The sequence below is a fragment of the Acanthopagrus latus genome, chromosome 5 (genome assembly GCF_904848185.1).
Source record: "Acanthopagrus latus isolate v.2019 chromosome 5, fAcaLat1.1, whole genome shotgun sequence".
Classification (NCBI taxonomy): Eukaryota; Metazoa; Chordata; class Actinopteri; order Spariformes; family Sparidae; genus Acanthopagrus; species Acanthopagrus latus.
Genome location: NC_051043.1, coordinates 26325490 through 26349464, shown reverse-complemented (window position 1 = coordinate 26349464; position 23975 = coordinate 26325490). Strand labels below are relative to the sequence as shown.

Genomic DNA, 23975 nt, shown 5'->3' with positions numbered 1-23975 from the left:
ATTGCTATTCGTGATAGAGGTTGACCTGTGGCTGCACTGATAAACCCAGACACAACAATCTGAATCCGACGCATGGAGCATAGTTATGACTGTTAGTTAAATGTTAGAGTTGTGTAGCCAAAAACAAGAAACATGTAGAGTTGTCCCAAATGCCATGGAGTAAATACAAGTACACACACACACACACAATCTATCATACTTTGTTCAAACACACACAAAACACTGAATCACTTGAATAATGATTTGGACATCACTTACTATGGCAACAGCAGAAGCTTCAAGGCTTTAAAACATTCAGGCAAGCTAGCGGAAATACATGGAAATACAAATCCCAAAGACGATCATCAGGAATGGTCAATGTTGGCAGTTGTGTAGCGACTTAGAGACGACATTTGGTGTGCAGGTAACAAGTTTAATCACGGTATGATAAGGACAACGCTGCAATATTTGCCAGTATCATATTTGATTCAACTAAGGGGCCTGTAGTCGATATGAGATGATGTCAGATGTCAAATCAACACAGTTACACAAGAAGCCGTCAAGTACAGTAGCTTAAGTTTACTTTGACTCCACCAACACCCAGAACATGGCTTAATAACAGGAACATTTAATAAGAGCAGAAAACCCAGCTCGATATGAACTGTCAGGGAGCCAAAACAACTGTTTTTCACTGGGCGCCATTATGAGCTTAAGCCTACGGCGTTAAACACCACATTGTCTTGGTCTTAGTCATGCCATTGCCATTAGCTGCCTGGCACTAGCAGTGTTTGGATGTTTACGGAGGATGTGCACTTACATGCACATCTTCTCTTTACATGGTTTACAGAAGCTGGAACTCACTCACACACTCAAACACTGACACACACACTCACACACACACATGCACACACCACACACACACGCACACACACACATGCACACACCACACACACACACACACACACACACACAAGCATCGGCAGAGCATGACAAGCACCTAATTGTACAGATAAATCAATCAGAACATGACAATCGCCCAGACGTCTTAGGGAATGGAGAAATATTCCAGCGCAAAGCAAAAGTGAGGAGAAAGCTAAAAAATATGACCATACTGCTGTAATTCAAGACCTTTGTATTTTTATATCTCACTTTCCCTATCGCAAACATATTCTCATTTAAAACAGTCGGAAATCGGAAGGTGTCGTATGTCTTTCTGGTGACATTTGTCACTGAGAAAAGCGGAGCGATCAGGCCCGGGTGCTTTGGCTGGGGGCCCTGCCATCCATCATGGAGACCGGGTGGTAAATGGCTTATGTAATTCTGTTTCAGATGAATGACCATGGAAGGGAGTGTCACCACTAACATTATTGTGATCTATACAGTAGCGATGAGAGAGGGAAGGAGGAAGTGAGAGAGAGGAAGAGGGATCCGTTTCGGGCTCAGAACAATAGACTTGTGCAAATTGAATCCAAATGTGTAAATTTCTGGTTATGGGGCATCTGTTGGTCATTTTATTAATTAATTAATTAATTAATTAATTAATCTCTTAGACTATAGATGAACATATATGTAGTTGACAATCACATTGGAATAAAAAAATAGAAAGATTATATTCTCACAAATGCATACGGAGAAAGAAATGTAAACAATGGGAATCTAACAGTGTATAACATCAGTGTCACAGCTAGCAGGTTCCTGAGACCCACGGGTCATAATTGATATTGTCAATACACTATCTAATAGAAAATAATAGTAAAGAAAGAATTGTTTTCCTCCAAACTGATAACAAAACTTCATGAACATGATTGAACATCATAACAAACGTCTCTACCAACTCTGCAGGTAAATATTTCCCCAACTGTTTCTGTCTGTCTGCCGTTTGGGTGCTGACGAGTGTGCAGCAGGTCTTTAGGGGCTTATTCTCTGAAAAACGTTCTCTGAAGACTGCTGCAACCGAAATACAATGCTAGTTAAGAAATGAGAGTAAACCAAAACATTGTGGGCCTGACAGCTCAAACTTGCTATAAAGCTCTATAAAGCAGAAGAAAGCTGCAGATTCAGGTGATATTCCTCCAGTTTTTCCACTAAACGCATTTTGCAGTGGCAGCCTGCTTCTACAAAATTATTGCTGCGGCTTCAAAATCATGAAGGTACAGCAAACCCCACCAAAATAATCTGAGAGGGAATACTGTTCCATCATTACGAGGGAACCTAAAGGAATAGATTTCAGAACGTTGGTCCACCCATCACTAAACTCAGTGGTCTACGTGTGATTTAGAAGCTTGACATGATCATTTCTTACTGAAGACAGAAGACAGAAAAGAAGGACGGATGAGAGAGAAATAGAAAATGGTGTTGACTTTTCTGTTCCCCTGGGAGTAATCAAGAAGGTGGCACCATTTACAGCTCAAAGATGGAGCACGAGGGACTCTCAGGGATGATTGACGCGATTGCTCTTCCAGTTTCCCCCATGTTTCTGGTAATTGTTGTAATTTTGTGACGCTGTAATATTCGTACTGGGGCAGTTGTTCTAGGATTGACAGATTTCTACTCAGGTTGACATTTTGCTCTTTATTCTCCTATTTTAACAGAGTTGACTTGAAGACTGCATGTGGAATAATGCAGACAAAGGCAGAAAAAAGAGGATACACACTATTTTTGTGCTGCACACATGCATGCCATTTTTGTGTTTTATATTTTACTTATGACTTCAAAATTTGATCGCGGATGAAAGAAAAAGGCTTTAGTTTGGCTTTATTACTTTTTGCCATTGAGGTGTGACAATGTGCTGAATGTGTGTTAATTGGATGTTATTGTATTTGTTCAGTATACGTTTTTAGGATCCTTTTCTCTCTTTAATTGCTTATTATCTTAGTGATTGAGAAAGAAGGAAAAGACCAGTTGACCTTAGATGATCTCTCAGCTCTTCTGTCATTAACACCGCCAAATCAATTTCACCCTCCCACGCTCACAGAGAGGCTGAGAGTAACAACCATGACCTTTACTTTCACAAAGGTGGTTACATTTATGACAGAATTACATCTTAAGTAATGTGTGTGTGTGTGTGTGTGTGTGTGTCTTTTGTGCAGCATGTTCTGTGAGAATGTTCAGGTCACAGAAGCTATTTACAACAGAACAGTGTTTTTCTTTCTGTGTGCATAATGCATGTGAGTGCATGTGTAACATAAGTATAACCTGCTCATTTACAGTAAAACACTGACGCTTGACACAGTCAAATATAGTTGGCATGACTGCATTGACTGAATAGAGAAACACCAAATCTCCCGACCCACATTATCCAGATGGTGCTGATTCACATCAGTAAGCTCGGCTTTTGAGCTTCACTCTCAGATCCTTGAGATTCTGTCTAAGATCTGCAGACGGGGAGCCCGGGCGGGATTTAGATGGCACAGAAAATCTGGGCCCGTGTGTGCAAAAGCTTCTAAGAACTAGAGGACTCACTGAGGATCACTCACGAGGTCACATTACCATTTGAACTTCTATGGAGATACTTGCAACATGGTGGAGCAATTTCACAAAGTAGTGACATACTGTTCTTTGTTGGTACCTGTATGGTGTTTTTTGTTTTATTCACTGATGGCGTCACACCACTCAGTTCCCACTCTTGCACAGGAAATTTATTAGAAAGGTGGCTCATGTATTATCACTCCTTGGCTTTAAAAAAAACATGCAGAAAAATCAATGTTGCTTTTCACTATTTTATGATATGCTCCTCCAGGAGTACAACCTCAGATTTTTGAGGCTGCCCGGCTTCAGAGGGCGTGTTGCTCTTCACTAGTGTGAAGACAAAGAAAGTCAGCAACAGAGAGGCAGGGAATTTTCAAAAGCATTTTTTACCCCCCAGAAAGGCATTCAGAGATATTTGCTCACAGCTGATTTGATATCTGAAATGAAATCCTTTGAAAGCTGTCTCTCCACCTTAGAATAGATGGGGTTCAAAGACGCTTTATAGGCGTCAGTCAATAAACAACTCATACCTATGGATGCTATTGCGGTAAAATGTAATATTCCATTCCGCTATGAGAAGACCATGTTTTTTTTCTTTTTACATATTTCCTCTTGTCTCTTCCATCTTACAGTTAATATGTCCACATTCCTCTGAACCATGTTCTCACCCTTTTCTCATTTTTCTGATATTTCCTGTTTCAGTAGCTTGTATTTCTTTCTCTAACCTGATAATTTAGTTTTGTTTGTTTGTTTTTTTTGCTCACAGCTTCTTTACCTCCACCCTCTGCCTCATCATATCTGTTTTTTCTTTTTCTTTCTCTCTCTTCATTTTTCATCTTCTGGCCCGGGTTTCTGGTGACAGATGGAGCTGTGGTGGCATCATTCAGGTAAAGATGACTGGGACTGACAGGCCTACTGAGGACACACTGGGACAGTACAGCACCAGTCTCACATGCTGTCACACGCACACACACACACACACACACACACACACACACACACACACACACACACACACACACACACACACACACACAGCTTGTTATATTACTAGCACTTCTTCACACTTCATAATGTATGCAGACTTGTGGTTGTTTTGTCTGCCTAAAAACATCACTCACGTGCAGGTTGGGCAAAAAAAAAAGGAAAAAAAAAAAGAATGAATTCTTTATTCCAGTTATTTATGACATTTGAAAAAGCTCAAAGGCACTGCCATAGATCAAGGGGTTTCTTCAGACTTGTTAGTATACAACTCACATTTCAAATTTAGCCTTCAGCTCCTCTGCTAATGAAAATATCTTGCTCCCATAGTGTCAGAGAGCCCACTAGTCATTGTTAAGGTCTCACTACAGTTACGGAATGGACAGAATACCAATTGCTTTGTGTACCAGGAGCTTTATTTCTTTTCAAGTATATTTGAATTTGAAGTTGACTTCTCAGCCTGGACCAAACTCTTAAAAGACTCAGTACATTAGCCAGGGGGGCACACATGTGGAGCAGAGTGGATATCACTGCAAAGAATCAGGGGTTTGACCCCCAGCAGATGTGCACTCCTGGCTGGGTTTTGAATACCTGTTAATGCAAATGGACTTGTTTGCAGGTTGAAAACCAAATGACTGTGACATGAAGTCAACTGAAATGATGCACATTTTGATTTTATTTTCCCTTCTCCAAATAACACAGTTTCAACTACACACACTCAGATGCAGAACAGAATATTAAAGTGTGCTTTTGGCCAGTGAGCAGCCACAGGAGGAGTTGATGAGCTGGTCAAGGGCACTCCAACACTCAAATTTGAATCACTTGTTCATTTAAACGTGTCACATTTCTCAAACAGGAATGAGAAATTGTTACAATGACAGAGCTATCTGAGGCAAAAAATAGACAACTTTCAATTTCCACCCCCCTCCAGGCATTTCCCTGTGGTATCACTGTTGGCAACATGGCTACTGTTAGCAGTCTGGCTATTGTCCATTGGTTTGGGGAAACACATATCATTGGGGAAACAGATTTTGACACAACATTGAAGCACTCCCCATTAATTAAATGCCCATCCATTCACTGTTGTTTTACCTCAGTTCCTATCACTCTCTCTTCGCCTGCTTTGCCTCATTTATCAACAGGGTTTTTTATTTTCAGTGGTGTGGCATTTCCACAATCATCCCAGTTATTCCATCATTACCTGGGGACAGTGGCCAGGGAAAACAAAGCCTCTTCCTGTTTTGGTTTGCCCAACGGCAGATGTGTTTCCTTTGTGCCTTAATTTGACCTTCATTTATCTGAGAACAAACTGACTAGAGGTAGACAAAGAGCATGCTGTCTATTGCCAGCTTAATACTAATTTTTAAAATGTGTTGCTTTCCCTGTGAGGTACATTATTTTCACCTCCCACATTGGTGACAGGAGTAAAACAACACATGATGTTTTGTCAACTAGACACAATATCAACAAAAATGTACCATTATAAGCCAGTCAATTGTGATATTTACTGCACGGTTGCTGTACTGGATTGCTTACTATGTCTGCACTTTGTATTCCACATACCCTATTACGTTTAGAATTGGATATCTCATATTGCTTCCACAGTATGTCAGGTTGCATTTTCGTTACAACATGCTTTAGATATGTGATCATTTTCACAAAGACACCTCTCTGTTCTGGTTTTTGCTCTGATGAAGTACTGAGGGTGGCAACTCCGACACCCCGCTGCCGCCCCATCTGGCCCCTCAGTGTAACTCTCGACCACAGACCCAGATACTGCGACCCAATCACCTCTGCCCAGGCTTTTCATAACAGCCATGGCAACCAATTTGTCAGCTGGCCAACCAGCCAGTTAGTGCAGCCCTTTGAGTATGCTTGCATATGCTGACGACATTGTTCGTGGTCACTAACACCATTTCAAACTTCGATGTTGGTAATCTTAGTTTTTCAATAAAAAAACTCTTTTGTCGTCTGCGTCTAAAAAGACTTGCATGGTGTGTAATGACTGGGCCCATCGTTTAGGCTGATCCTTCATTTTACACAACGATGGTCATGGGCAGGACATTCCAGCTCACCGCTAAGCACCTGTGTTGCTATTCCACTTGAGTGGAGTTGGTTGTTAATCTGGTAGCCTTTCCTCTGTTGTGTCAGATTACTGTGCTGTCATCAGAGTTTCATGAGGAGAGGCCATCTGCTCCAGCAGATCTTACAAGATGGCTGTGGGATGATACCAAACACTACGGGGGGGGGGCAAACTGTCGGGATCCGATAAGAAACCATGGATCTGAAAATGTAATCCTCTGACGGTTTTTGTAACTTTTACTTTTGTGTGAAAATGGCTTCATAAACCAAAGCCTGGGTGGCAAAATTGAAAATACACTGAATGAGATGATGGCTGCAAATGACTTGTTATGGGAAAAAGTCTGACTGAGCTTTTAGTGGTCACAAACGTTATTCTTTGAAATTGCAGGCAAGTTTGCTGAAATGTTTCATTTTGAAGTGGAGGAAAACATGATTGGTAAAGCAAATTAGCAGACTGAAAACCTGCAATGTTGGAGATATTGTTGTGAATATATATGCTACACTGGAACTTGTAATGCCTGATATTATGATTGCAAAATGATTGATTAGGAAGTGTGACTTTTACATTTTGCATGAAAATCGTGGTGATGCAACAACTGTTGGCGTCAATTGCAATCAAACATCTTCTCTTGCATCTGAAGAACACGATGTGTAGGCAAGTGCATCTCTGCAGCCCTACAGCCCTCAAAAATGTGCAGCTTCAGTGTTTTCACTTGCCAACATTTTGATTTCGATTATATTTTGATTAATTGTGCAGCTGTAACTGGAGGAAAAACTGCTCGAGGTTGTAGTTAAAAATAAAATATTCCTCATCAATGCAGTGAAAAAGGAGTTAAAACCATCCAACACACTTGTGGCTTTTATTCAGACGAGAACACCTTCATCAGCACTTCATGAAAAGAAACCATCTGCTTGGATCTTATAGGATTGACGAGGCGATACAAATACTGATGACTTCTGTATAGTAAAGATAGTTCACCATATGCTAACAGTATATGAAAACACCGCAGTTGGCAAATAAGGTAGAGGAGCATTGCTGTGAGATAATAATGAGCAGAGGGGGTACTGAGAAAGGCGAGGGGGCAATGGGGAGAAAAGAAAATGCTGACAGCACCGGGGAGACAAACAAATTGAATGAATAGAAGAGGAGGAAGGATGAAAGCATTAGGATAACGATGGAGGTATGATAGAGGAAGGGACAAGAAGAGAGTGAGAAAGACGCAAAGTGACAGACGGAATGAAAGAGGGGTGAGGGAAACAAGGAACCGCAAACTGAAATGGGAACGGATGGGTGCAGAATGAGGAATAACAGTGTGTGTGGCAAGCGTTAGAGGCAGTGCGTAAATCAAACAGAGACAGAAGCTAAGCTCAGCTCAAAATAAGAACACAAAAAGGACAGAGATAGATAATGGTTGGGGGGGGGGTAGGAAGAAAGGGTTTGTATACCCATTACTTGTCTGTGATGAATCATACTCCATTTAATTATACGATTAGCCAACATACACACACACACACACAGTTTCTAATGATGGTATGGTGGTCAGCCATTAGGCTTCACCATGACAGACTAATAGAACTTCCCATTAAAGCCAGCCCCCTTTTCACAATGGCAAGCGGTTCCTTTAATTACTGGAAGATTTCCTCTAAATATGGTGCCTGTCGGAGTCCCTAATGACTGTGACTGGAACATTATAGGGATCCATTAAAGAGGAATTGTTTTCCCTCTACCCAGGGCAAGTGCAACGCTCGCACGGAGAAAACAAATCTCTCCCATCACACGAAGGTATCATTGTAATTCCCACACACATATTGCTCTCACTCAGAGGCGCAGGGGTTGCCACATGCAGGCATCTTATTTGCCCATTTGTCTGTCTTGTCTATCCATCTGTCTACTCATCCAATATCTGTTTTCCATCCTTATAACATCATTCAGTAGTCAGGTCATTGATTTGTCAGTATAGTCATTATATACTACCTCTATGAATAACTAACCTGTGTGTGTGAGTTGTGCAAAACAGCTTCATTTACATAAAAGAGGTGATTACGACTTTGTAGCTTTCCGATGATATGGTTAGCTGTTAACAAATGCAGCTGCAAGACATTTTAATTCTGTTAAATGCCTATAATCTCATTAGCATATATAGGATGTCTGTTGAAGTAATGTGTACAATCACTAGAACAAATGCTTCAAAAGGTGCAATAAGCTCACTGGGATACAAGGCATCTGTTATTATTCCAGGAGCAAGTTATGATATAAGCCCTCCCTCTGTTCCTACTGTAAATCCCCTTATTATTATGCATGCAATATATTACAACGCAACATCACTGGGAAAATAATGCAGAAGCTCCGATAAAAAAAAAGTGCAGTATATTTTCAAATTTTAGTTGAAAAGAAAAGTGTCACCTCTGCAGTTGGATTTAGTAGAAAAATAAATAGATTAAAACCCCTTGCAGCCACATCGGTTGAATAAATAATAGGTTTTGAATTCCTGTATTGTGGTTTACGTGCTAATGGCCATTTTGACTCGCAGGCAGGAAATGTTTATTAACCTTTCTGTTAAAACGCGCAGACACAAGATGAGCAAACAAACAAAAATCTGTCCAGCTCTTTGAGGAGTTAAATAAACACCCCCCCCCGGATGTTGTAATGCTGTTGGACAGATAGTTGAATGTTCAGACGGTGTTCACAGGAGAAGCAGCTGTGTTGGGTTTTTCAATATGTTGTGGCATCATTACAATTACAGATTGTCTTGTTTGTCTTCTCTTTTTTACACTGTCACATGCAGTGATTACACCCAGCCGTGGACACAGGTGCTCTGGCTGTAGTCCCACCTTTTTGCCTCATTATGTCTCTCCACGCTTTGTTCAGTTTTGTGTGTCCGTCCGTGTCCATTTTAATGTTGTCTAAACACCTTTCACGTGCAGCCGCTTTGGTGGAACGTGGAATTTACATTTGTCTCTGGCTTCTTTTTAACGGAATATGATGCTTGGATTGGCTCATGTAGGATGAGTTTCTTTCTTTCTTTCTTTCTTTATTTGTTAGGATGTGGTCGCTAAGCATGTAAACAATTTTAAACAAAACAAAGTTTAACAGAATCCTTCCCCTTAAATGTGTTTGTTGAATTATATCTTGGCAGCTGTAACCAGGCAGGGCATTCCTGTCAAGTTTGGATTACTAAACATGCAGGAGCGATGTGCATTTGGCATCAGTGAGAGCAGTGCTTTGTGTTTTTTATTGTCTTCGAAAAACCAAACCGGTAGCTTACTGCCCAATTTTGTAAACTGGCAAGGCCAAGCTATAGCAATGACTGACGAGCAGTACTGATGTTGGATAAGGCCCTGTTCAGAAATGGAATATGCACTCTGTAGTAGTTTCATACTGAATGGGAGCAGTGCTGGATGCTACTCAGCATCTAAGTTAACTTTGGTTCTTTTGTTCTTTTCTTTATTTGGGAAGTTTTCACTTCAGCAAGCTCGGCCAAACTCTGTACTCAACAGTGTTGCATTTGCCAGATTCATCAGTTAAACTTAAAAACTGTTGTTTCTTATACAAGTGAAACTTTTTGTTCAAAACTACAGACAATAAAACTCAGATCTAACCTGTATATAACCAATATATTTTTCTATGGTAGCCAACCAATTATGGTTATTCTAAACAAACAGTTTTTTTTTCGTAGTATGCAAACAGCAAACATGAGGTAAGCTGCTCTTCAACACAAGAATAATACCCCTTTATCAACACAACCTCTACGTGAATCATAAATTTGTGAATATATTGACATTTGACGAGGTACCTGTAACTTTCGCCTCAGTCCTTTGTGACACATTGCAGCTATTTTGAACTGAGTTAGTTAGTTTCTCCAGTAAGAAATCTGCATCTGTGTCAAATGACGGAGAAATAATTTTTCAAAAAGATTGTTCCAAGATTTTGTGTCATGATTTGTCTCCTTTATAACTGTAAGAGTAAAACAGGTTAGGCTGTTATTCTATAGAAAATTATTACTCAACACAGCAACAAAATTACTGCTAATACACTCATTTGTACAGTAACTATCAGCAGTTTTGCAATTAAAAATCAAACTAAAGTTATGGAGAGAGTTCTGTGTTTCTCTGGGAAATACATGATGTATACTTTGAGAGTAATAAGTTTTAAAACCACAACAAAATGATCCACTGAACACAGGATGTGATAAGAGATGTAAAAGCTGAGCTCTACAATATTCCTGAATCAAACTCCTCAGTCTGTCTGATTTTAAAGAAACAATTCAGCTCAAACTCATCTTCACCCACACAATATTCATTCATGACGCACCAGTAGCCGTACGCACTGCTGAGCAGATTACACATTGTCTTTCGGCTCTCGTCTGCTCGTCTCCGAGACAGAAAAAAAAAGGGGGAGGAGAGAGAGGTCGAGACAGTGAGATGGTGGCGGAGAGAGAGAGGCGAAGACAGAGGTCTGGGACACCTTCTGCCACTATATTGCGTCTGCCAAGGCCTTCTCCTCATGGGAGCTCCCTCGGCGTGAGGCTTGGCACCACTTCTGTCTCCACAGTGATAACAAATGAAGACACACTGTTTGTTCTGTTCTCCTTGTTCATGTGCATGTGTGTGTGATTTCTCTTCCAGATTGTTGTCCTTGTTGACATCGTTAATTCTTCTTCATGTGATGATTTCCACAGGGCTGCATCCACACTAATGGAGGCAGCCAGTTCTGTTTGTTTATTGGAATTAGATTTTTTTTTTTTTTTCCAAGAGTAACATACCAACCACAATTCAGTCACATTTCACAATGTTAGTTATCCAAACGATAGAATTCAAACATCAACAACCAACACAGTTAAAACTGCATCATGACCAAGTTATACCACAGTGTTTTATGGATTTCAACTTTAATATATAATGTATATTAGAGGTATTCACTGAAACTGTGGCTGAATGTCAGGTTGCTCTCAAACACAGTTGACCATGGTTATGGGTGGGAAGCCAGCGCTGTTGGTGCACTCATGACTCCTAATGGTTTGTCAGGGTGTGTGTCTACAGAGTAAAAGTCCACTTGCTATATGCAGTGGTGTAGGTCTTGTAGGTCACTGGTGCCTCTCTTATTGGGTAAAGTAAAGCAAATGCCCGTGGTAGCCTTTTTGCTATTTCACAAGAGAGGTAAGCCAGAGGTAAGGTGTTTAGCTCAGCACTCTAGCAACATACCCAGTGTGTAAACATGCTAATGTTGCCTTAAAATGCTGCTAATGGGTTTCGGCTTCATATTGACAGAACGGGTGTAATGCATTTTACCATATATTATGAAATAGTGAATTTGGTAAACAAGGTAGCTAGGCAGATGCTAAAATTACTTTTTTAAGGGAAGTGCCGCTGTGGCTCACTGGTAGACTGTGTGCTTTATTTACTAAGGTTTGTTCCTTACTGTGGTGGCCCATGTTTGGGAGTCAATGGGCTGCTTAACTTGACAGTTACAGAAGTTGGAAAGTTCCAATGTGGCAGAAAACGGAGGCTAAAATATGTGAAAGAAAAGCTGCTGTGGATACTTAGGTTTGTCATAACCATGCTGAAGTACTTTGGTGTATTGATGCTTATTTGTTGTTTGATATAAAGCATGCCACACTAGCATGAACCTATTAAGTTAATGCTTCTGCTCTGAATATTCATGAATACAACTGGCTGAACCGTGGTGCAGCGTATGAATGATGTATTTGATATCTGAATTTCAGAGGTGTTCATCCCACATCACTACACCCAAGAACCAGGAGAGAGACCCTGCTTAAACTTAGATAAGCAGCTGAGTGAAATGGAAATGAACAAAAAAATGAATGAATCAAAAGGGTGCTGAATGGAGGTGCGGTTCTAAAGCAGTGCATGTCAAAGCACATTGTGAGAGACAAATTTATATGCCACTTCATGTTCCCTATTCATTGTCTGATCCTGGTCTGTAGGACATCTTAACATCTCAGTTTCCTTACAAAACCTATGTACAGTATTTATTCTGTACTAACTATGAATACATAGTTAGTATATGACTACTTCTACTTCTACTTCTACTAACTATGAATACATAGTATAAGTAATATTTCACTCAATTTTGTCAGTTTATTACACACACCTGGCTTGCAATAAATCGGCTCTGAATTAATCTGTCAATAATGAAGGTTATACGTTTCAGTTTTTAGGATGCCAAGTTTTTTGTTCACTTTTGTCTTGCACCTGGAACAGCTCTGTTGGATGTTGGAAGTTTCAGCTATCAAATCACATCATTCTTGGAATGCAGTGTTATATTCTCAGATCAGCTCCTTTTACCTTATAGATTGACAAGATTACACTATAAATACATTTGGTTTGATTCGAGGTGTGACTCACCAATGCTAGCTGCTAAGGTGTTAGCTCTGGTGGGACTGGTCCTTCCTAACTTGATGATTTTTGTTCAGTGTCACTCTCACTTCTTCCCTCCCTACTCTGCTGCTAGAATAGACTCGTGAAACCATTTCCTAAGCGTCTCTTGTTCACAGTTTGAAGCAATTTTCCTTAATTAGTGAGCTTCTTCGCTCCTGTGTTAGGTTAATTCTGCACTCAGCAGTGACCTCTCAAGTCACTGACCAACATCTTATTTGGATTTGACCCTAAAGATAATGACCAAAGGCATCGTCCAGTGTGTGGCCCTGATCTACATACAACAGGAGAGCCTGCAGAGTGGAATCTGTGTCTCAGCCCAGTGCAGCTGTCTTTGATTAGACTGACAAACAAGCCCTGTTTCTGTGGAAACCGAGGTTAGGATGAGATAGAGAGACAGTTGGAATGCGGCCTTATTTGGATTAGAGTACTTTATCTGGACATCCAGCGATGGGTTGAGTAGACCGCTGTTCAGGAATGCTCGTCAGAGTGGTAGTGGTTGGCACGCTGTACTGATCGCTTTTACTCCCCTCGATCAAGCTTGTCAATAAACGCTGCTTCTCAAGACATCAGGCATCTTCTTCATAACCAGCAAGTTCACCCGCTCTACAGAATATCCGTCACAAACATCAACTCGCAAACTCAGTGTTGTATCAACTTCCTGTCACAGTAAATCCTGGTCAGATTTACTCAGTCTGCTGCTCTGACTTTTATATTGTGTATCTGTAGTCATGTATCACTGTTACATTAGTTGTATTTTGAAAACAATTTTTCCCCAACACATTTGTACATGCAGTTTTGGGACAAAATTATTAAAGTTTGCTCTGTTTTTCTATTATGTTCTATTCTTGAATACAGTAGAGTGATTATTTGAAACAAATGGGATGATGGTAAAATGCACGGACTGAAACGCGTCAATTCACCTCCATGTTTATGTGATGTGAAACAAATTTCAGCAGCGCTGGGGAGAGATAGTTTTTATAGAAGTGTTTATGGCTCATTGACATCCTGTCGCCGTGTTTATGACTCGCTGTGCCCGTCACACCACTAAACAGCCTGACTCCCTCAAGGGCATCAGGACCAATCAATATAGACAGCGCCCGACTTTAATAATCCAGCAGGACATATTCTCTGAGGCTTACTGCTGGATCTCAGTTTACACCACTGCACAAGTGACAAGCGCTCAGTTTTATTTTCATAATGGTGACAACACGTGGGTGGGGCTGAATCTACATGTAACAGATCATTTAGTTTCTGATATAGACAACAATAACTTGAATCACAGGTCATAGAAGGCACATCCAGCGGTGGAGGTGGTATTCAAAGCAATAATTCTCTCCCCCTTCCATTGAAGTGAACATTATACTTATCAGACATGATTGGATTCTTTGCAGTCATAATGGCGGCAACAACTAGATGAGCACAGCTTGCTTGTAATAATATAAACGCATATCCCCGGTGGATTTTTCCGTGATAATGAAATGTATCACGGATAGAACAGACGCTCTTAGACTGTAGAGTGAGAGGCTTCGACTGTAGCACATTTGATAGTATAAATATGTTGACTGGGTGTAATCGTTACGTCTCACCAGACACCTCACCTGTTTACACACAATGCACGAATCTCTTTATGTAACAGAGGATTTTCTGTTAAAGTTTCAGAGGAAAATAAAAAAAATAAATAAAATACCTGGCCCTGTTTTCCATTGTTCCCCTTGGATGAATGGATCACTTCATTGTGGTTATTCTGAGCCTTCTGCTGTCCCCTTTTATTGACAGAACAGTGATTATTGGAGCTGGTGCCATGCTATGGTAATACACAGTGAAATGGCATTGTGACAACTGTGATCTAGCTTTGATTCCAGTAACTGCTCTCCCAGCAGGGTGAAAATGGGCCTCAGCTTAGCCTTGTCAAACAACAAAAAGCACTTAGTGGGAATACTTATGAATAAAAAACGCCATGGCAAAATGCGGCCTGCTCCAAGACATGCTTTTGACAAGCTGGCAGTCTGCCATTTTGATTATCTAAATTCACCGCTAAGGAGCTATGAAATATGAGGAAAACTATCAAGCGACATCCCTTTGGCAGCCATAGGAGATGTAACTGTTTGTGTATTTGTCCAGTAATGACTTCTCTCCCTCTTGTCAATATGACCTTATCCAAACCTTATCACCAAAGTGTGTGTCAAGTTGAGCACAATTTGAGCTCTAGATGTAAAGATTAGCATCTTGGCTGAGGGAGGAAAACAGTCCAATGTCACTTGTTGATTTTTACTTGGGGAAAGTTTGGATTGGCTTTTAAACTGCGTACAGCGTTTGTCTGTTGTGGCATAGTTTAACAGATGTTTGGGATAGACATCATCACAGGTAGATGGTTAAATAGATGATCTCTCCTCCACTGACTCAACATAAAATCCTTCCTTCCGCCTCTCACTGGGCTGTCAGGCCCTCCACCAAGGGCTATGGTTTGGTTTGATTGCTTGCAGGATTACAAAAGAAATGCTGTTCAGATTTTCATGAAACTTGGCTGAAGGGCGCAGCGTGAGGCAAGCTGCTCAAACTTCATACAGAGAGCAGACATTATGGAGCACTCTGGGGCAGTAGTTTCACGTAAAGAGCAGCAAAATTGTAAGATTGACACAATATAGAAATGCTTCGTTCTTAAACCACGGTGTGGCTATGGAAATGTTAATACACACAGAGTACATAAACATGCAGTCAGTGCACAAGACTGGTATTACTTGCCTAATAACAGGAATGACAGACACATTTTAACATTTACAGTTATTATTTTGCTAACAATCTGATGGTGAACTGTGCAGAAGCTGTAATAAGCACTTCTCCTCCAGGCACGACTTCCATTTCACCATGATGCTGTTCTTGTCCCTTTTCGCCCAGAAATAATGGGAATATTTCCACAAAGTTAATGCTGTTCTCTCTGCCACCTCACGACATTGAATTAGCCGGCTACGCATGCGCACTGACGCAACTGTAGGTTTACCTTCTGCTGGCACGCCGCCACCTGCTGAGCAGTGGGAGACAAACAGAAACAGAGAAAATGCTTCAGGGATATTCCTTTATTTTTCTGGTGACAAAAGGAAAGGAAACGACAGACATCTCTCCAGTAATGGATTACTTTTATGTAAAAGCCATCTTCCTGTTATACTTTATGGCCTTTTAGTCCTGATTTTCCATCTTATTCCTGGTTTGTACCACTGCATTTTGATTTGATACTTTGTACTTTCTTTAGCTTTCATGTTTGGTCCTTGCATTTTGTATTTCACAGATTTTGGTTTTCAGCTTTTGTTACTAAAAGCTTGCTTTTCATTCAGTTGTCTGCCTGTGTATTGTGCGTTCGGGTCCCTTTTCTGTGAACTTGTGACAAATTCAAATAGATGTAGATATTGGACGTGATCTTAGATTTGCATGAAAGAGTTGACTTTGGCTGTTGCGGAGATTAGCACTGTCCAAGTGCACATCTCGTTTTTCCCAAGTTTCAAACAGAAAAATTGAGAAGGGCCAAGAATATTAAACTATTCATCAGTAGTGAAAAAAAAAAAAAATCTGCCTTTAGTTTGAAATGCTGTGTTGCCTTGTCCAAAGATTTTGGAGACTGTGTAAATTCAGCTCTGAGTTCTCCATTACTCATAGACAGTAAATGTGAACACTTGAAGGAGTTGAAAGTCAGCACTTTAAAGTCATAGCCACTTTATCATTTCAAATCCAATGTGCTTGGGTGGAGACTGAACAATGAAAAACATATTACTGCCCTGACTTCTCTGTATATCAACATTTCCTTCCTTTCCTGTTCACAGATCCCACTGCAACTTCATGAAGGGGGTATCTTTCTTTGAAATGCCTCTCCTGAGGTTTCTTCCCATTTTCCTTCGGTGCTCGGGTATTTGGGGAGCTTTCTTTGTCTTTTTTGAGAGCTCAGGCTGGGTCAGGAACCCTTGCTGATGTGAGACTGTAGAATCCATTGAACCCTTGTGTGTGATACAATCACTCAATTACAGACTCAAGACAGTTTTTCTCAACACTGAGAAAAAAGGAAGCATTGCTGCATCCTCCCAAAAAGAAATTCATGAGCAATGGGCCAAATTTGAACACATTCAAACCTTTTCTATCCAACTGTTGCTGTTCATTAATAGACATTTTACTGAATTAGAAATGTGTCAAATAAGAGCATAGAGTTGAGAGCAAAACATCAAGTAACCCTTGTCTGATGCTCACTGCTACGCTCAACATCCAGGTTTCTCATACGGTCGACTCAGTTGTTCCTGAGCATGAATATACGTCTTGTTGTATATGTGGCCTCATTTTGCCTCTCCTTCCCTTCTCTGCTAGTGTCAGCTGGCTGACGTCTGCAAAGTCCGATAAAGAAAGTAAAGTAGCATTAACTAGCCTTGGCTAACACAAACTGGACTTTCATGTGCAGTGTGTCAGAGAACGGTCCCACGGCAGGGAAAACGAACTGAATTAAGCTGATGTAGGTGGCTAGATGCTCGCTGTAGGAGGTTGGAAGATCAAAGAAAGTTGGAGCAGTTTAGTGTGTGGACCATGGAGGAGATGATGAGGATCACTGGTCTGGTTATGCAGCAGGCTGAGGTCGGGTAGTGCTGTCAGTCAACACCATGGGGAGTCTTTGTTAAGAACACAGGTTATGTTGAGGTCTGTTATCAGCATTCTGCTCTTCTGCTCTCATAACGAGAGGACGCTTGCTCCTTCACTGCTGGCTAAAGAGATGAAATAGAAACTATGTCCTGCCTATTGGAAACTGTCAGTCTAATAGGTCTCTGGGTCATCTAAATCTCCATGTGTGCTGTCATTTGGCCCTGACTGCCACACTGTGCAAAGGACCAGGTTATCTTTTCATTCCTGGAGAAAAGTGTCCCCTTTTCATCCTGATGGTGTCTATATTATCTAAAGATGGCTTAATGTGCTCTTGGTTGTGCTTTTCATCATCTTTATCTTCAGCTGTCTTCTCTTCCTCTCCTCTTTAATGTCCTCTTGTTCCTTTTGAGTGCCTTTATTGGTCTTGGAGTCATGCTCTCTTGGAACTGGCACATTCAGAAACTGGGGCACTGGTGGGTGCAGACCATTCGTATTGTTACACCTCCACTCCTGATTTGTTCATGTCAGATGACTATAGTTATAATTGTTTTTATTTGAGGTAACGTGTAACATCCTCGTCACAACACTTTTTTGATCTCATCCCTTCAATTTTTTTTTTTTTTTTTGAACAGTGTTTAATTAAAATCTGAATTTGCTAAATACTTAACAAAGAGTACTGATTGCATCTCAAACTTGTCTCTGATTGCATTACTCTGAATACAAAAATGTTCCCTGCAGTTGGGGGGGAAAAAAAACCAGAAACAATGTGTTCGATTACTTGTTTGAATAGGAAAAAAAAATAGGTTGTCCAGCCCTGCATCATTTGCTGTATGATATAAATTATATCTGACAGTGACTGATGTTCATACTGAGACAACTATTAAAGTTAGTGATAGAACATTGTGTAAAATTCGATAAATAAAAAGATTTACATGCAAATCGATGAGACTCTTTTTAGGAGGCCCGAGTTTAGAGCGCGACCGCTCGATCCATTTGTTTTGAACTTTATTTGATGTCTCATAAAACCAAACAGCTTCCAATAAGCGTGTTTCCGGGATGTGACGCCCATATCGTTCAGACCTCCATCAAGGACAAATTGCTTGCATGGTGAATGTCAGATTATGCTTTCAGGGGAATGCATCTTTATAGTCCGCTTCTCCTCTTTCTCTCCATACGTCTGTGCCTGCCCTCTCAGTCTTTCAAACGGTCTCTCCATCTTACTGTCTCCTTATGTTTGCCAGTATTTTGCTCTTTATTTCTCTCTCTCTCTCTCTCTCTCTCTCTCTCTCTCTCTCTCTCTCTCTCTCTCTCTCTCTCTCTCTCTCTCTCTCTCTCTCAAACACACACATTCAATTTATTCCCTCCTTCTCTCTCTGTCGCTCTGCCTCTCTCTCTCTCCCCTCTCCCTCAGATATCAGTCATACTTCAGCTTGGCTGGGCAGGGCCATGACTGGGTAGAGAGGGGAGGTAATTGAATTTCTCTCCCAGAGTGACTCACATCAACACAGACAATTCAGACATAGCCAGGCGCGACGTAATAGACAGGGAGGGCATCGCGTCGGCTTAGAACCGCAATTAACTACAGGGGGACACAGACGCTTGAAGCCTGAAGAAGAAACCGGGGGAAATAAATGTGATGGCACTCTCTTCAATTTTACAGTCCATGTATTCATGGGGCTAAGACTGATATGTCATTAGAGCAGCTGCTCCTCAAGTGAGAGGAAATCAGAAGTGGCTGTTCTTCTTCCTGTTCAGGTCAAGCAGTGTGGGAAGAAAACTGTTTCCCTGTCGGGAGCGTGACGATGACAGTACTTAATTTCAGCTGACCGAGACACAGAGGAGTTAACTGTCACAGGGATAGGGATTAATTCACATGGAATGGCAGTTAATTGTCAGCAGATTACATGGAGGTTATAACCTGGATTAAGGAGTCAAATTAGTCAACCTGGCAGGATGTTTTAGAGTGCCTCAACTGTGACTGAAGACATTTAGGAAATTTGCTAAAAACATCCGAGTGCAGGAACTAAGCTGAACTGATACTCATAGTGACGTGTGTGTGTGTGTATATTCATGTTGCTGTACACATTCATTGTCTTTATGTTCATGGTATATTTAGATTTTTTCACAATTCAACAACCTTTTACCAAACTCCCCCTACTTCAGAGGCAATATCTCAGATTAAAGTCCTGCATTCAAAATGCTAGTGGAGTAAAAATAGACATATTAGTAACTATATGTACTAAAAATAAATGTACCATATCTCATTATTAAATCATGATTATCGATGCATTTACAAGTAAACAGTAGTTTTCATCAAGGGGGAGTTCATTTGAACTGCCTTATTTACTCGTGGGTAGTTTTATTTGTAACAGTGCATCCTATTTTATCAGATGATCACAGGTTTATAGACTACTGAATAACCTATAAAAAATATATAGTATAGTAAAAGTACACATTAGAGTGCATAATCTAAAGTTTAGTGGAGTCGAAGTGGTATACATAAGATGAAAATGCTGAGGTGAAGTCCAAGCACTTCAAAATTGTACTGCGGTTAAGTTTGCTTGAGTACATTTACTTTACTCTTCAAGAGGCAGTAATGGCAAAGTGAGGATACTGTCAGGTTTTGCAGAGGTCTGAGCTCCTGTTGGGAGTTTCTTAATCTGTCTCTGAACTGGAGGAAAAAGATTTTCATGCTCATGTGAGCAAATTCCGCATAGCTTTTAGCGTAATAAGAGTAAATTTTGAAGATTGCTTTCTAGAAAACCCATTAATTTAGGAGGCAGGTATAATATAATTAGTGCCAGTCATACTGTGTATGCAGTACAGTACACTTCTCTATAGATTAATTGATCGAGAAAGTAATTACACACATTATTTGCACACCTTGTGCACTGTCTTTGAATTTATCCATGCCTTTAATAGTTATCCATTGTAGAATGAAACATCCCATGATGTATGCAAAACATGGACCTGAACCTCATGGACAGCGAGTGCAAAAGAATCCTTTGAGCCAATATGTTCACCCCGTAAGTGCTCGAGCAATATTGTAACTTCTCAAACCGTCAATTCTTTATTGATTGAGGCAGATTTGAAGCAGATTAATCACCTTGTTCAATGCTAATACAGGGGCGGACTGTTACTGCGCTTGAATTAATGCTCTCCATGGCAGTTATGGATGAACTGGGGCAGGATCTCCTATGCTGTCTATTCTCCATTGATTTTGTGCAAGACAATGAAATATGAATGATACGAATACTCTGAAAGAATACTGTTTCACCTTTAATTACAACTGATCAAATAGTAGGCCATTTGTTTTTAAGGTTATCATAGGTATGTGAATTACAGTTTTTCTCAGCTGCTTTGGTACATTTCTCGAATCGTCCTCGACATTTGCAAAACAGTAAGTGCATTTCTCAAAACAATTCCTACAAATAGCAAAACACCATGGATTACCTGCAAAAGCCAGTCTCTTGCTCAAAATCCTTAGTTCATCTTTCAAAAGTAAATATCTGTGTCGATGAATATGTCACTGCCATCAGAATGACAAGTCTTCCTACACATCCTGACATTCCCGTCTGTTGGGCCACAATTTCTCATCCACATCACAAAGAAGATCTTCTCTTGCGATGCAGTGAGGAAAGAATCATTTAGAGTGTCTTATCCAGCCTCTGCAGGCATCTGCTGTGATGTCATCACACGCTGCATCCATGGCAGCCAGAAGGGTCATCTGGCTGGCGATCATATACTTTCCATCTCCATGCTGAGAAAAATTCCTCAATGTGGTTAAGGAATGGGGAGTAGGGTGAGAGGAACTCCATCAGCATCCTGTTGTGGGTCGCAAACCCAAACTATCACATACTTTGGCAAGTCATCTCCAATCTGACCCCTCTCTTGTTCAGGGATGAGATCCCTGTTGAGAGTGTCTACAAAAGGTGACGAGACGCTCTGCATTGTATGGCCCAATAATGGGAATATGTGTTAGCACACCATTCTCAGAGATTCCCACCCCGCTGGCCTGGCACATCAACTGTAGCTCTGTCACCATTTCACCAACTCTTTCACCAGTTCTTTCAAATGGAACAGTGTACAGCTGCTTCATATTCATTTGGTGTCTTTTCAGCGCCCTGTCAGTGGTTGAGATGCTGACTGTTTGGATGTTTTCAAAAATGTTGTTGTCCTCTGTAATGGCACTCTTTATCTCCCTTGGTCTTATGGCATTGTTTTCTACAACCATGGTGCAAATAGCCTCCTCCTGTTGGGTGTGAAAAGGGGCCCTCTGCCACCCCTGTGAAGTTGTGTTGCAATCCTATGTGGAAAAAATATAGTAATGCAAAACACAACATTGAATAAGATAAAATGTCAGTGTATAAAGTGTACTTACTGCATATTGTATGCAAGTGGAATACTGGTTACAGAGGGTATACATTATTACAGTACAGTGCCTCTTGTTAGATTACATACCTGTTCTGTCGACAAAACGTCTGACTGATTGAGGACGTAGTTTTTCTCCCAACACCTGGCTGCACCCTTCGACCAGCCTCGGCCATTGTACGTTGAGAACGTGGTCTACAAGTGTGGCTCGTATCTCATCAGGAACGTAGCGTATATGTCCTCGACCTCTTCTGCCTCTTCCTCTGTTATGTCTTCCACCAGGCAGCCTCACTCCTCTAACTCTTCTTCTTCTCTCTGGCTGTTGACCTCATCCAAGTCCTTGTCCTTCCATTGTCAGACATTGTAACATTGTGTTGTGCTCTGGCTATATATATACTTGCCATTTGATGGTTCATGAAATGCACCTTTGAGCTGTTTCAGAAAACTGGTTGATCATTGGTTGATCTAATGCTTCACAGATTTCCCTTCGTTAGAGAAAGTCAAGATTCACCTGGGAGCAATTTACCGATTCAGGACAGATTTAGAAAAAAAGCATAATGGAAATGTAAAGAAAGATGTGTGACATTATGACAACTTGTTCAACGGTTTTGCATGTAAAGACTCAAGCGATGAACTAATGCATAAATGTTGTGGGGGGTGAGACTATTCAACAGAGACCAGTTATAATACATTTTGATCAACGTGACATAAGCAATTGATGATGTTGGAAACAGCAGAGAATTGTACATAATCATTTGCATGGATGTACCAAAGCATTTGCAACTTGTTCAAAGAAACGAGAAACTGCTTTTTTGATGTGCACAAGTGACAGAATGATGTGATGAAAACAATAGTTTTGAGAATTTCAATTCTGATCTGAGAAAGGTACCAAAGCGACTGAGAAAAACTGTTATTCCAATCAGCTGGACGTTTACTTTGTTCAGGCAATGAATTCAAGCCTCCAGTTGTCTAAAATACACATTAACAAAAAATGTGTTTTTGTTTGTGGCTGTTTGGATTCAATTGTAGGAAACAATGTTCTTAAAGAAGCGAACAGCAAATCGCTACAGTTAAGCATAATAGAGCTATTCAGTGGTTAACAGAGAAGTGTGACTCTACTGCTCAGCTCCCAGGTGTGACTTTGCACAACTTAATGATTTTATTTCAAGTAGAGTGTGAAAAAGTCTGATTAGTCAACCTTCCCTAGATAAAGCCTTGAAAAAAATCCAGTCAACTTGGCACGTCCGCCTTGGCAGATCAACATAAGCTGTGAGGTAATGAGGTTGCATCAGCTAACCATCTTTCTCTGTGCCCTCATTATAAATTTTCATCAACCTGCCAATTGGTTACAGCTGCTGCTGCTTCACCAACGCCGCCAAGATAAAGAAATATGAAGTAATCAACGCTTGCAAGGGACCCATTTTTTTTTTCTCAAGAGTTGCAGCTGAGGATGAATTGCCCGTTCGAGTGAAGGTGTTTCATTTTTTTTCTGTATCAGGAGCAGCGTGTCGTACAGTGTGTACCTTGTTGTGTGCTGATGCTTGGTCTAGCCAATGACCACCGCTGTGTACACAGACAGAGATGAACAGACGGAGGGACAGAGACGAGGACTGCAACAGAAATTACATGCAAATGCCATTCAAGGAGACTGTGTCTGTTTTACATTAACAAGATACCGACACAGACAGAATGTTTTTGAAGGTAACACATACCTGTGATGACATAAAAAACAAATGAAGTCATGAAGATTTAAATCAGTCATTGTGGAAAATGTTAATGTTCACTTTAAGGCACATTATCAATGCTAATAATAATTAAGCCTTTCAAGGCAAAACATTTGCTTTCATATGTTACTGTATTATTTTCAGATAAAATAATGAACCTAATTAAAGCAAACGTCATTTTCTGGTTTCTCACAGAGTTTTGATAAACTGACTGCCCTTTAAGAACAGAGTGTGAAGATGTTTTCACAGCTAACCTGTTCAGTTTGATTAAAATAGACCATGGCGTGGTTCATTAAGGCTAGTGTGAAAGCTGTCAATCGAACCCACTTGTGAACTACTTGAAAAGGTGAATCTCCTGTC

At 40.6% G+C, this 23975-nt stretch overlaps 1 protein-coding gene across 9 annotated transcripts in view; it reads left to right on the top strand.

Moving 5' to 3' along the window:
* LOC119019449 (netrin receptor UNC5C-like) overlaps positions 1-23975 on the top strand; it is a 371539-nt gene that overhangs the window by 48909 nt on the left and 298655 nt on the right. For 3 of the 9 annotated variants that reach the window (XM_037098027.1, XM_037098021.1, XM_037098030.1), the window contains exon 2: positions 4310-4334. The exons of the other annotated variants lie outside the window; for them this stretch is intronic. The gene's annotated coding sequence lies outside the window, so the exon portion shown is untranslated. The remainder of the gene's footprint in view (positions 1-4309; positions 4335-23975) is intronic. 9 annotated transcript variants of the gene reach the window in all.